Source organism: Anas platyrhynchos, chromosome Z (genome assembly GCF_047663525.1).
Source record: "Anas platyrhynchos isolate ZD024472 breed Pekin duck chromosome Z, IASCAAS_PekinDuck_T2T, whole genome shotgun sequence".
NCBI classification, from domain to species: Eukaryota; Metazoa; Chordata; class Aves; order Anseriformes; family Anatidae; genus Anas; species Anas platyrhynchos.
In genome coordinates, this window is record NC_092621.1 from 12,953,198 (window position 1) to 12,965,648 (window position 12,451).

A 12,451-nucleotide genomic window follows, 5' to 3' on the forward strand; every position below is an offset into this window, starting at 1 on the left:
TGCACTGTGGATCTGATGGCACTCTCTAAGTGCCCTAGTAGGGAAGCTACAAAATCTATGAAAGTATTTTATTAAATATGTTACTTAGAAAAAACAGAAGAAAGATATTTTACAATGGTGTGCTATGAAGTTGCAACATTTTCTCACTCTTGTGAGACACAAAGCATTCTGTTTTTATTGTGTTGAAAAGGGGTCCTAACAAAAAGTATGCAGAAATTTTGTAGCATGTGGCAAGTCAGACTTATGAGTCAGTTCTGCACCCCTCTAATACATTCTTTTGGGAGCACTGATGATAGCTGCAAATATCATAAATATTAATATGCTGGGGGTTTCAGATGTGATGTGATGTCTCCATTCTAACAACTGTGCCAAGAATGATGCAAGGGAAGACTGGCGATTTCCTTCCCTTAACAGGTCAGGGCTGTAAACTATTATAAGCTCATCATTGGGCCATCATTCACTGACCTGACCAGCTACTTTTGCAGGGGTAAACATTCATTTAGCTGACATCACATAATAAATCACACATTTGTATACAGCAGTTCTGTTCATTTAATTTTTATCCCTTTTCATTGCTCTCCTCCTTTACTCTGCTTTCCCTCCAGTCTACTGCTCTCTGGAACTAGAAGTGGCAAATTTTGTACATTGGTGCACATTGCCTGTTCAGCAAGGGGGCTTCATGAAGTTCTTCTTGGAGACTGGCCGGCAGCCATCCTTCCTTGTGTGATGGAATTGGTTGAGACAAGAAGCAGCACTGAATTTGTAAGATTCCACACACTAGAATTTTTGCATCTAAAAGCTGCAGTGAATTGGTGAAATTTCAAGACCTTCCAGCAAAGTGTTTTGGGCCAGAAGATATGCTGTCCCTACAATATATAATTGCTAATGTTCAAGAGCTTGAGTGATGGATGTGATACACAGACCTAAAGAGAAAGACAGTCCACAGACTGTGAACTTGTTTCCTCCCCCTGTTCTTAAGAGGATTCATAGGCTTTGCAGTAATCCCTTACACAACGATGAAATTCACCCAAAACAGGCTGTGTTAATTCTTTGTTCAGCCTGACATCTAGTGGTCCTCAACAGAACCATTGTTACTTGGTCTTTATCCTTGTTTAGATGGTGTAAATATCGTATGAAACTTTACTGTTTAAGATTGAAGGTGTGTGGCCTTTTCTAGCATTTTTCCCTGAAAGATTTAAATCAGAATTTTGATCTGAATTATGTTTTTATTGCAAGGGAAGCCAAAAAATAAAAATAAAAAATAAAAAATTAATTAATTAAAAAATAATAAATAAAATACAGAGTCTTGCCATGGGTCTTTCACATGTACATGCACAAGGTGTGAAAGCTTAGCAGCTCTGGCACCTGACAAGTAGAATAACTGTACTATGCAATACAGTACTCCTATTCTTGAAAAATTGTTAAACTGTAGATTTTTTAAAATAATAATATTACATTGACATGTGGCACTCAGTACATATGATATGTTGAAATTCAAGTTGGATTTTATGTGCATTGCTCTTCATTTTTCCTTATTCTGATCCAACAATTAAATAATTCTTTCAACTATAACTTTCAGAAATAAACCTTTCAAAAAGCAGTATCAAAAAATCGTACTCAGAGAAGATGGATAAAGGCAGAAAATACTTCTACTTTGGTACTTTTATGTTGTTTTTGTTGTTTTTACCCCAATGGACTGAATAGCAGCTCCTCTCTGTTCATATTTGACCACATTATATCAAAAGCTATACAGCAGCAATAGGGCTTTCCAAGAAAGACAAATCATAGTATCACAGAATTTCTAGGTTGGAAGAGACCTCAAGATCATCGAGTCCAACCTCTGACCTAACACTAACAAGTCCTCCACTAAACCATATCGCTAAGTTCAACATCTAAACGTCTTTTAAAGACCTCCAGGGATGGTGATCCACCACTTCCCTGGGCAGCCTGTTCCAATGCTTCACAACCCTCTCAGTAAAGAAGTTCTTCCTAACATCCAACCTAAAACTTCCCTGGTGCAACTTTAGCCCCTTCCCCCTCATCCTGTCACCAGCCATGTGGGAGAACAGACCAACCCCCCACCTCGCTACATCCTCCTTTAATGTACTTATAAAGAGTGATAAGGTCGCCCCTGGGCCTCCTTTTCTCCAGGCTGAACAAGCCCAGCTCCATCAGCCACCCTTGTAGGACTTGTTCTCCAGACCCCTCACCAGCTTTGTCACCTTTCTCTGGACTCGCTCAAGCACCTCGATGTCCTTCTTGTAGCGAGGGGCCCAAAACTGAACACAGTACTTGAAGTGCAGCTTCACCAAAGCCGAGTACAGGGGGACAATCACTTCCCCAGCCCAGCTGGCCACACTGTTTTTACACAAGCCACACTGTTTCTGATACAAGCCAGGATGCCATTGGCCTTCTTGGCCACCTGAGCACACTGCTGGCTCATATTCAGCCGACTGTCCACCATCACTCCCAGGTCCTTCTCTGCCTGGCAGCTCTCCAACCACTCATCTCCCAGCCTGTAGCTCTGCTTGGGGTTATTGCGCCCCAGGTGCAGGACCCGGCACTTGGCCTTGTTGAACTTCATGCAGTTGACCTCAGCCCATCGGTGCAGCCTATCCAGATCCTCCTGCAGAGCCTTCCTACCCTCGAGCACATCGACACACACGCATAGCTTGGTGTCATCTGCAAACTTACTGAGGGTGAACTCCGTGCCCTCATCCAGATCATTGATGAAGATATTAAAGAGGACCGGCCCCAGCACCGAGCCCTGGGGGACGCCACTAGTGACTGGCCTCCAACTGGACTTGACTCCATTTACATTTACCATGACTCTTTGGGCCCGGCTACCCAGCCAGTTTCTAACCCAACGAAGCGTGCGCCAGTCCAAGCCAAGAGCAGCCAGTTTCTTGAGAAGAATGCTGTGGGAGATGGTGTCAAAAGCCTTGCTGAAGTCAAGGTAGACCACATCCACAGCCTTTCCCTCGTCCACCCAGCGCGTCACTTTGTCATAGAAGGAGATCAGGTTCGTCAAGCAGGATCTGCCTTTCATAAACCCATGCTGACTGGGCCTGATCGCCTGCTTGCCCTGCAAGTGCTGCGTGATGACTCTCAAGAGGATCTGCTCCATGAGCTTCCCTGGTACTGAGGTCAAACTGACAGGCCTGTAGTTTCCCGGGTCTGCCCTCTGGTCCTTCTTGCAGATGGGCATCACTTTTGTTAGCCACCAGTCAAGCAAAGTCAAATGTATTTGTGATACACAAAGTCAAGTGTATTTGGGATACACTGTCTTAAAATACACTTCTGGCCTTCCTGGCTGTTTAGAAACATGCTTACAATGTGTCATAAAGAACCACAAAGAGAAGAAAAACAGCCCCTAATTATGTTTTTGGCAGCCTTAAAATGGCCCAACTCATGCTTTTGAACTTGACCTCAGTTGACCTCAGCCCATTGGTGCAGCCTATCCAGATCCTCCTGCAGAACCTTCCTACCCTTGAGCACATCGACACACGCACCTAACTTGGTGTCATCTGCAAACTTACTGAGGGTGCACTCGATCCCCTCATCCAGATCATGGATAAACATATTAGAGGACCTGCCCCAGTACCGAGCCCTGGGGAATGCCACTAGTGACTGGCCAAAGAAATTATATTAGCAGCAAGAAGAACCTGTCAGACAGAAATATCACAGGAGCAGCATCAGTTGGAGTGCTATTAAAGACGACATTAAGAGTCCAAGATCTCCATTAAGTGGAAAGATATGCCATGTATGTTTTCTCTGTAATGAAAAGGCAAAATGGGAATCTATGAAATCACATACTACAGTCAGATACTTCAGATTATCTTGAGGTGACAATTTCAGTAGAATCCAGAAGAGTTGCCATGTTTATAAAGACAGTTCAAACATCCATACTCACATCAGATGAATTCATACACAAACTTTTAAAAGCAAGAGAAATTCTCATGCCTCAGGGCATCCTCCAGTCTCTGTGTGATGAGTAGGAGGAAAATTGCCCAGGGGTATGCTAGATCACATGCTTTCCTTAGCAGTTTTGCACTTTCTCTGAAGCTTTGGCTTGCTGCTATTGCCAAAATCAAATTATCAAATGAAATGAACTGGAGGTCTGATCCAGGATGGTAGTCCTTATGTTCCCAACCACCACAGCAGTATGTAAAGCGGAAGACTTATATTTTTATTACAGTAAGACAGGAGGCAAGAAAGCAAGATCTTGTGATGTGGGTGCCCTGTTGTCAGTGATACTACTTCATACATCTCCTGGCATGAATTTACCAAGGCTCTAGTTACCTATGAGTAATTAAGATTTTTTAGTTGTTGTTGTGTTTTGTTGTTGTTGTTGTTGTTCTATTTCTTCCACCTTTGTCACTATAATTGGGAAGCTGTTTATTAACCTATCCAATAGTTAGGAATTTCCTTTTTATTTCCTGTTTTCATAAAACCATTTAATATCCATTTGTCCTTTAATACCCATTTATCCATTTGGTATCTATTTGTCCACATATGTAGCTCTTTGCATTCCCCATCCCTGCTGAGAGGTTGTTGTATTTTGTTTTTTTGTTTGTTGTTTTCTCTCAGCCCTCTTTCTGCTGGACAAAGAATAAACCTTTTCTAGTTTATCTAGTTTATTCCTACAATTATCTGCTCCCCTGGTTGTGCCGGCAGTCCTCTTCTACATTTAAGCCGTTACCCTTCTCGCACATAAGTGACCAGAATTGCAAATGGTATTTCAGAGAAAGTTAGGGATGCACAAGAACATTAATTCTTCCTACTAGCTACTAAATACCTCACTGACACATTTCAAGATCTCATTAACAACTTTACTTCCAGCTTATTCTAGCTACATGCAGTCATCCTTTAAACATTTTCAACTAATTATCTCACAGTTTATAGCAAAAAACCTTGTTATTACTCCCTAAGTGCTATGACTTTGCACTTTGCACAAATGAATTTCACTGCATTTAATCAGTACCTGACCTCTTTTTAAATTAAAGTAATTTATAGAATTATTATTAAGATTTGTCTCAAGTGGGGGACTTTACTAGTAGTCCGCCCTTCACTGTTAGTCTTCTGTTTCTCTTTTAACTAGAGCTTCAAATTCCTGAACAGTTCTATATAAACTCACCTACTTCAGTTCAGTTAATAATTTTCTTCAAGACATCATACCAAACACTAGATTGAATACTAAAGAAATTAATACCAAAGTAAATTGTTTTTGTCAATAAAATTAGTTATGTTAAGAAAGAATATGATATGGGAAATTTGGCTAGATCTACATCTAGCGAATCCATGCTGCATTTTATCTTGTTGGGTTTGGTCCCCATATCTTGCTTCCTTCAGCTTTTTGCCAAGTCCTAACATTTTACTAAAACCAGGATCAACTGGCAACACAGGAGTTTCTGGGAGATATGTAGAATCTAAGTGTCTGTGTAGATGCAAGATCAGGTACAAGCAACATTATCTTTTTCAGGTGTCTTTCTAACCTGCTCTTGAAAACTAACATGGTTGTGAAAATCTTCCAGGGCTACTTTCCAGTTTAGAAGCATCTCCTAACCTTCAATTTAAGCTCTTTCAGCATCAATAGATCATGAGGTTTTTTTCTTACTGTTTTCTCACTAGAACAGAAAACTACTGATCTCCTTTCGTTTTAGAATACCCTTGCTGTATGGATAGATGTAGCTGTATTTGCAGTTTAAATAAATCTCATTCCCTCAGCCTTCCCTGACAGCATGTTTTATATTTTTTTTTTTATTTCTTCTTGTTCTCTCTGGGACTTTCTTCAGTTTTTTTTTAATAAATACTTTATGTTCTAACCTCGTTATAATTTACAGTATAATTTCCTTGCAATCCTGTAATTCCTGTCTCAAGCATGAATGAAACTTGGTAACGATGATAGTGAGTGTTTCTTGTGCAACACGTACACCAGTGCAGCCATTCTTTCCTTGTGTGTCAGTCAAATAGATACACCTGCTGCCCATTCAAAATATTTTATTTATTCCACTTTATTTTATTTTTTTCCTGGACATCCTACAGACTTAAAATGTTAAGTCACTTCAAGGACTCTGCAGGGTTCATGCCCACTGTTTCTGATGACTACTTCAAAAGAATTACTATTAACACATACAAATCTATTTTTTGTAGAATGCTTAGACAACAGAATAATAGATCCATTATGCCTATGAGCAGCACAAGATTCCTTTCAGTTTCTGCAGTATTCCAAACTATTCAAGGAATGTTCAAATGAAATTTCAGTCAATGTGTAACTTTCTGCTTCCAGTCTCCCTGCAAGTACTCATCACAAGGTTAATCCTGTGGTGACTGGCTCACTGCTCACTGGTACCCTGCTCTTGCTGGAAGAGGCAGCTCTTTGTGAATGGCTGCTTCTCCACCAAAAGCATCTTGCCAGAAAAAAAAATGGTGCTGCTCTCCCCTTGAATGACTTTTGGATAAAGCAGAAGGAAAGTATCTTGCATTAAACAGTTGCAGAGGGTGCACCCACCTGGAGGTGAGAGTTGGCCTTGGAGAAAGCTCTTCAGATAGGGACATATGGAGACAGCATGGTCTCTCCCTGTGCTTTAAATTATGCTACTACATGGAAAAGAAATCAAACTGAGCTAGAACTACTGTCATTCTGTTGTTCAGTGGTTTGGACGTGCATGTTTTGGTCTCTACTTCAATGCACACTTCCATATTCATATTAAACAATCAGTGAGTACAAGCACACAAATACAGCTTGAAGCAAGAATCGAAATCAAGAGATTTTCTCTCTCAAGTGGATGAACAGACACTTAATATTGTCTGCCCACAAAAATTCCATTTAAAATAAGGTAGATATTTGGACTCCATGATTCAACAAGTGATAATCAAAAGGTATGTTCTTATGTTCAGAAGATAGAACATAAGAACATAAATGCAGATGTACAAAATCATTAGAATACAGACTCAGAGATTTGTCTTGGAAACCTGAGCTTTGCCATTTCCAAGATTTTGCATCTTGTGCTGCAATGGATTCCCTAGACTTTTCCTATGTATTCTTTCCCCATGTAGAAATCTTGGAAAAGTACTGGTACTTTCTAGATTTTATCTTTTAATTTAAATGTAGCATTTTACTAGAATAATTGCAACTATCTGACAGGTTGTTTTTTTTTGGTTTGTTTGTTTGTTTGTTTTTCCTGCAACAATGATTTCCTTTGGAGGCATTCTTTGTTTTCTAATTATAATTCAGAGTCTAAAATATATCTGTTTAGGAGTTTTTCTTTTACTTCTTTCCATCACAGAGGTAAATAATCTCTTGCTGCCTGCTCTGTAAGCAGTATTGCATCAGTTTACAGGCTTGAATTCCAGCCTTGTTGTCAGAACAACCATGATGAAAGTGCCTGAGTATCTGATGCAAGGGCACTGTCCCCAAGTGGCATCTGTACCTGATTTACAACATCTTAACCTGAACCCCTACATTTATCTGTCTCATCAGAAGCTCCAATCATCGTTTCCAGTCTCCTCATCTCCTCTGCTATGTTAAGTTTGACAGTTGGGTTTTCAGTGATTTGCTCCCCTCTCAACTTTTGCTGTCCCATGCTTAAATGAAATGAGCTAAAAAGGATGTTGTACTGCAGCAATCACAAGTTTTATAATGAGGGTGTGTTCCAGTCCCAGATTGTTTCCCAAGTTTCTGGCTTGCTGATGCTTTACGCTAATCAGTGACAGGATGTCTCAAGGGGTTATAGAAGCCCGGGCTTGCACAAGAAGGGAAACTATTGTCATTTGCAGCTTAAAAGGCTTTGGAAAGCCTGTCTTTGTTACTCGAGATAATTTCAGATCACTCCTACTTGAAAGTATCTTATTGCAACAAGTCAACAGACCTTTAAGCTGCTTTTATCCACTCACCATTTTCTGATTGCTGGGCTTGATATCACTATGGATGACACTCTTCCCTTCCCTTCCCTTCCCTTCCCTTCCCTTCCCTTCCCTTCCCTTCCCTTCCCTTCCCTTCCCTTCCCTTCCCTTCCCTTCCCTTCCCTTCCCTTCCCTTCCCTTCCCTTCCCTTCCCTTCCCTTCCCTTCCCTTCCCTTCCCTTCCCTTCCCTTCCCTTCCCTTCCCTTCCCTTCCCTTCCCTTCCCTTCCCTTCCCTTCCCTTCCCTTCCCTCAGGAGAGACGGATGCAGGTCAGAAAGGTGCTCTGTGGGGAAGGAAGTCATATCATAGGAGCAAGCTCTATACTCTCTCTTATAGCTCCAGCCATAAGGACTGTAGCATTTTTTCTTCATGGAGCCTTGAGTTCTCATTTCCCAATGATTATGCTATAAACCTCTCCTTCTTTCTAATATGTACCTAAAGTGCTCTGTGAGCACGTCTCCTTAGAGGAGGAGATGATACTGTCCCAAATAAAAACATTACATTAGAAGTGGTGCCTTGATTTAATTCATTTTTTAACCTACATAAGAGGGACATAACATTTAGCACAAACATCCCACTGGCTGCCTTCCCTGTGAATCCTTCACTAAGTATCTCCACACCTGTTCTTGTTTATGCTTCACTCAAAGAGTAAGTTGATGTCTTCCCGTCCAGGAAGCAAGCAGTTAAATCTCAATGTGAAATAACAGTACCCAGAAGTTTCATTTATCTCAGTAATTACTGCTCAGGGAGTGAGAGGAAAAATCAAGTCCCTAAATCCCCGTAGTTTGCTGGTAGTTCCTCTTTGCAGATGACATTGTATTTACTGATATATTTTAATTCAAGCATGAAAAATTAGTCAAATACCAATAACTTTGTTATCCAGAGTGCTGACAAAGGAAATAATGGAGCAATTAAACAACACATTGGAACAGGCTCATTAAACAAATATAGCCACTGTTTTACTGGCAGCAGCATCTTCATTAAAACCGGGTTGAGTATCAGGCAGAGAGAGAGAAAGAAAAGGGAGGGGGTCTGGGAAAGTAAGAGAGGGAACGCAGAAATGTTTTGCAGGACATTTTGCATGGGAAAGAGCACGATACAAAATTACGTTTGTTTATGCTCTGCCAGAGTCAGTGGCAGCGGAGGGCTATGCTGAATTCCCTGCACATGATCAAGGACCGTCCGAGGTCTTCCTTTAGTAACTTTCTAAGGGAAATAAATCATCTGGCTTCAGAAACAAACAGAGTAACTCCTTCAAAGTGCTGAGTGGACAATAAGGACATTGGCTATGATACTATGTACGATCATGTGTGTTCCTGCGGGCTCTACCTATACATCTCCAAAATCCATGGGAACACATCTCCTGCTTACTGTCAGGTTTTATCTAAGCACATCAGTGAACCGGGAAGTAATGTGACCACACACAGCCCCTGTGCCTGAGGTGAAATCCAGCATCACTTTTAAGCCAGGACAGTGTGCTCACTTTTCTGCGTGGGTCCTGGGATTTTCAATGAAGTATTTATTGTTCTCTTGAGCAGCAAGTAACTAGCAATTTGAACAGGTTGTTTGCTCGTTTCACAGCTCTTCTGGTTTCCTGCTTGAAGCAAGCAGCATTTATACCAGGAGAGATCAGGTGGAGGAGAGTTCTCTAAACTAAGAATATCCCCTCTCTAAATCTACAAGCAGATGTCTTGAAATGACTGGAGTCTCCTGGGGAATCTATTTCTGCCAGAAACAGCAAATTTGTCTCAGTTGGAGCCTTTAGAGCCCACTCAAGTATCTCAGTGTCTTCTTAGGTTATTGTGCCCAAGTCATGTTTGCAGCCACAGCTCCCCCACAGCAAAGATTGCCCATTGCACTTCTAGCCAGTCAGTGAAAATCCAGCTCCTGTCACCAACCCCTTTATTAGTTTCCTATCATCTGATATTGGAAGTGGATGCCACAAAGCAACCCCACCACTCCCTTTCCAGTCCATATGGGATTCATGCATGCAATATTTAATGTAATTTGAAGTAGAAAATCTCTGCTGCACATAGGCTGGAACAATTTGAATTTCAGAGAGTAATTTTTCATGCAGCATAAAAATGCATGAGTCACATAGAAAGGGATGGCTCGGTAAGCAGGCCCAGCAGGGCAGCAGCTCCCAGTGGTGCCACATGGGACACTAAGTGCTGATGGGAGCAACCCCAAAACAGGCAAGTGCCCAAGATGGCATGCATGACGGGGGAGGAAAGTGCATTTTTAAAATAGCAACAGCAGTCGTGTGTTGGCATCTTTAAAATGGTTTGTGAACATTAAGGATTAGATCTTCTACTCCCTTCATAGAGGGACACAGAGGTGCACTTTGAAAATGGATGAAGAAAAATGCAAATAGGACAACTAAACCAAAGCATGAGGCAGAGCCAGGTAAATTATTGCCATGTAACCCTCATCAACACAGAAATTTGCCTTAGCATAGTCAGGGCCAGAAGAATATATAGAGGTCTTCTGTGCAAAGAGAACAGCCATGTGACTTTGGCATACTTCCCTGTAGCCCAGGGGAAGTCTGTGGCTGCTGCAGCACTTCTTTCCGCCTTAGGGCAACAGGAAACCTATTACTGTCCTCAGAATTTAATGCTAAGAAACTGTAAATGAATACATCCACAGGAAACAGCCTTGCCAAAAGCACTCAACTGCTTTGCATCCCACAGATCTCTAGCAGAAGATCCTATCTTCTATGGTCTAGATTGCGCACAAAGTCTAATATAACTCTACTGGTGCCTCTAAAATTCACCATGGTGCAGAGCAAAGTAGTTTCCTCGGAGAGAATATAAAACAACGGTGGGCTGACTTCACCACATCCACTTGGAACCTGCAGAATAGTTGCTGGACATGGGAGAGAAGTGCTGCAACAGCACAGTGATATGCAAACTATCCCCCAGGATCATTAGCAGCTGGTGGAGCCATGTCTCACTCATGCCAAGAAACCAGAAGCTCCACAAGCCAAGTAAAAGCAGCCCCTATTTATGTGGTTAGGCAGCAGGAAAAGGATAATGTCAATGGGTGAATATCTGGGGAGCAGCGATACCTTGGGAACAAAGATAGAGACTTGGCTGAGAGTGTGTGAACATTTAACTTCATAAGAAAACAAGGAGAGAAATGAGTGGATGATAGGAGGGTGGATCAGAAGGATTCAGGTTGGGTTTTGATCTATCAATATGAAGATAGAATCTGAAGACATACCATCAGCAAAGATCACTAAAAAGTGAAATGGCAGAGTTAAGAGCATCTTGTTAATTAATAAATTAGAATATTGCAAATATAAAGCACTGAGTTCATCTACAGTCTAGCTTGTTTCCAGCCTCTATTGATTTTAGTGAGATTACAGTATATATTCTGCCCTGAGAGACATTTAATTGACACTTCTGTTCAAACAATTTAAGCACTCTTCTGTCCCTACTCATCAACCCCTATACAACATAGATCCTGTAGGCTGCTTCACATGGAAAAGAATCTTGGGGATACAAACTACACATACAATAATGTCAGGGGTCTGTTTTTCTTGTTGGAGATACTATGAACAACAAAACTATAATCCAAGCTGGTCAAAGTATAAACCAATAGATATTGCTGTGCAGCTCTGTGCCTAGTTTTTCTATTATGTCTGTCCTCCCCACAAGATTCTCAGCCCAGATTTCATGCAGGAAAAGAGAATTCATAATTTGCATCTAGATCAATTTTGCAGTAACATCATTCCTGTGGACAAAGGCAAACAAGTTTTTGCACCCTGGATGAGCTGCAGGAAATGACTGAATGCTCTAGGTGCAATGCAATTGTAAGGTGCAATGCAATTGTAAGTTCAACTTTCTTTCACTGCAGGCTGAACTTACACAGGTGCTATATAGTTCATATATTGGAAAAGCAAGATTTTCCTTGGCAGTCTGAAAAAAAAACCAACATGTATAACCCCTTAGGTGTATAACATGCTCTTCCTCTAGATTTCTTTCCAACTCTTCAAATACTTCACATACCAAAGAACATACCAAAGACAAGTCTATGGAAGTAGGAGGAATGCTACAGAGAGGCTGGTTTCCAGTGGGCAGGTACAGATATTTGTGAAATGTTTGAGTACAATGTTGCTAACACACTGTATTCCAGATTCATAACTTGGAGTCTTGTCTTCTTCATTAGGGATAAATAATAGCCATGAAACATACCCGAGAAAAAAAAAAAAAAGTGCATGTAAAAGTTACAGTATAGTCAAAAAGACAGGTTATCAGCTATTAAAAATAAATACATAAATATATAATGAATGAATGAATCCAATTCTACTACCTTAGCAGCATAAAATCAGATTAAGACTATGTATGCTTTAGCTCAGAAGAAAGCATTCATACATTCCATGTCTCATTCCTCCTGCTGCTGTATCATTCTGTTGCAACTCAACTCCATGAGCTTTAGATGCAGAGAGTAAAAGATCTTTTTTTTTGACGATTGTCTTCCAGTGTGTCCTGCCTTGCCTGGAAGACTGAGGGTGGAGTCATCTTTTTTTTTTTTCTTTTTTTTTT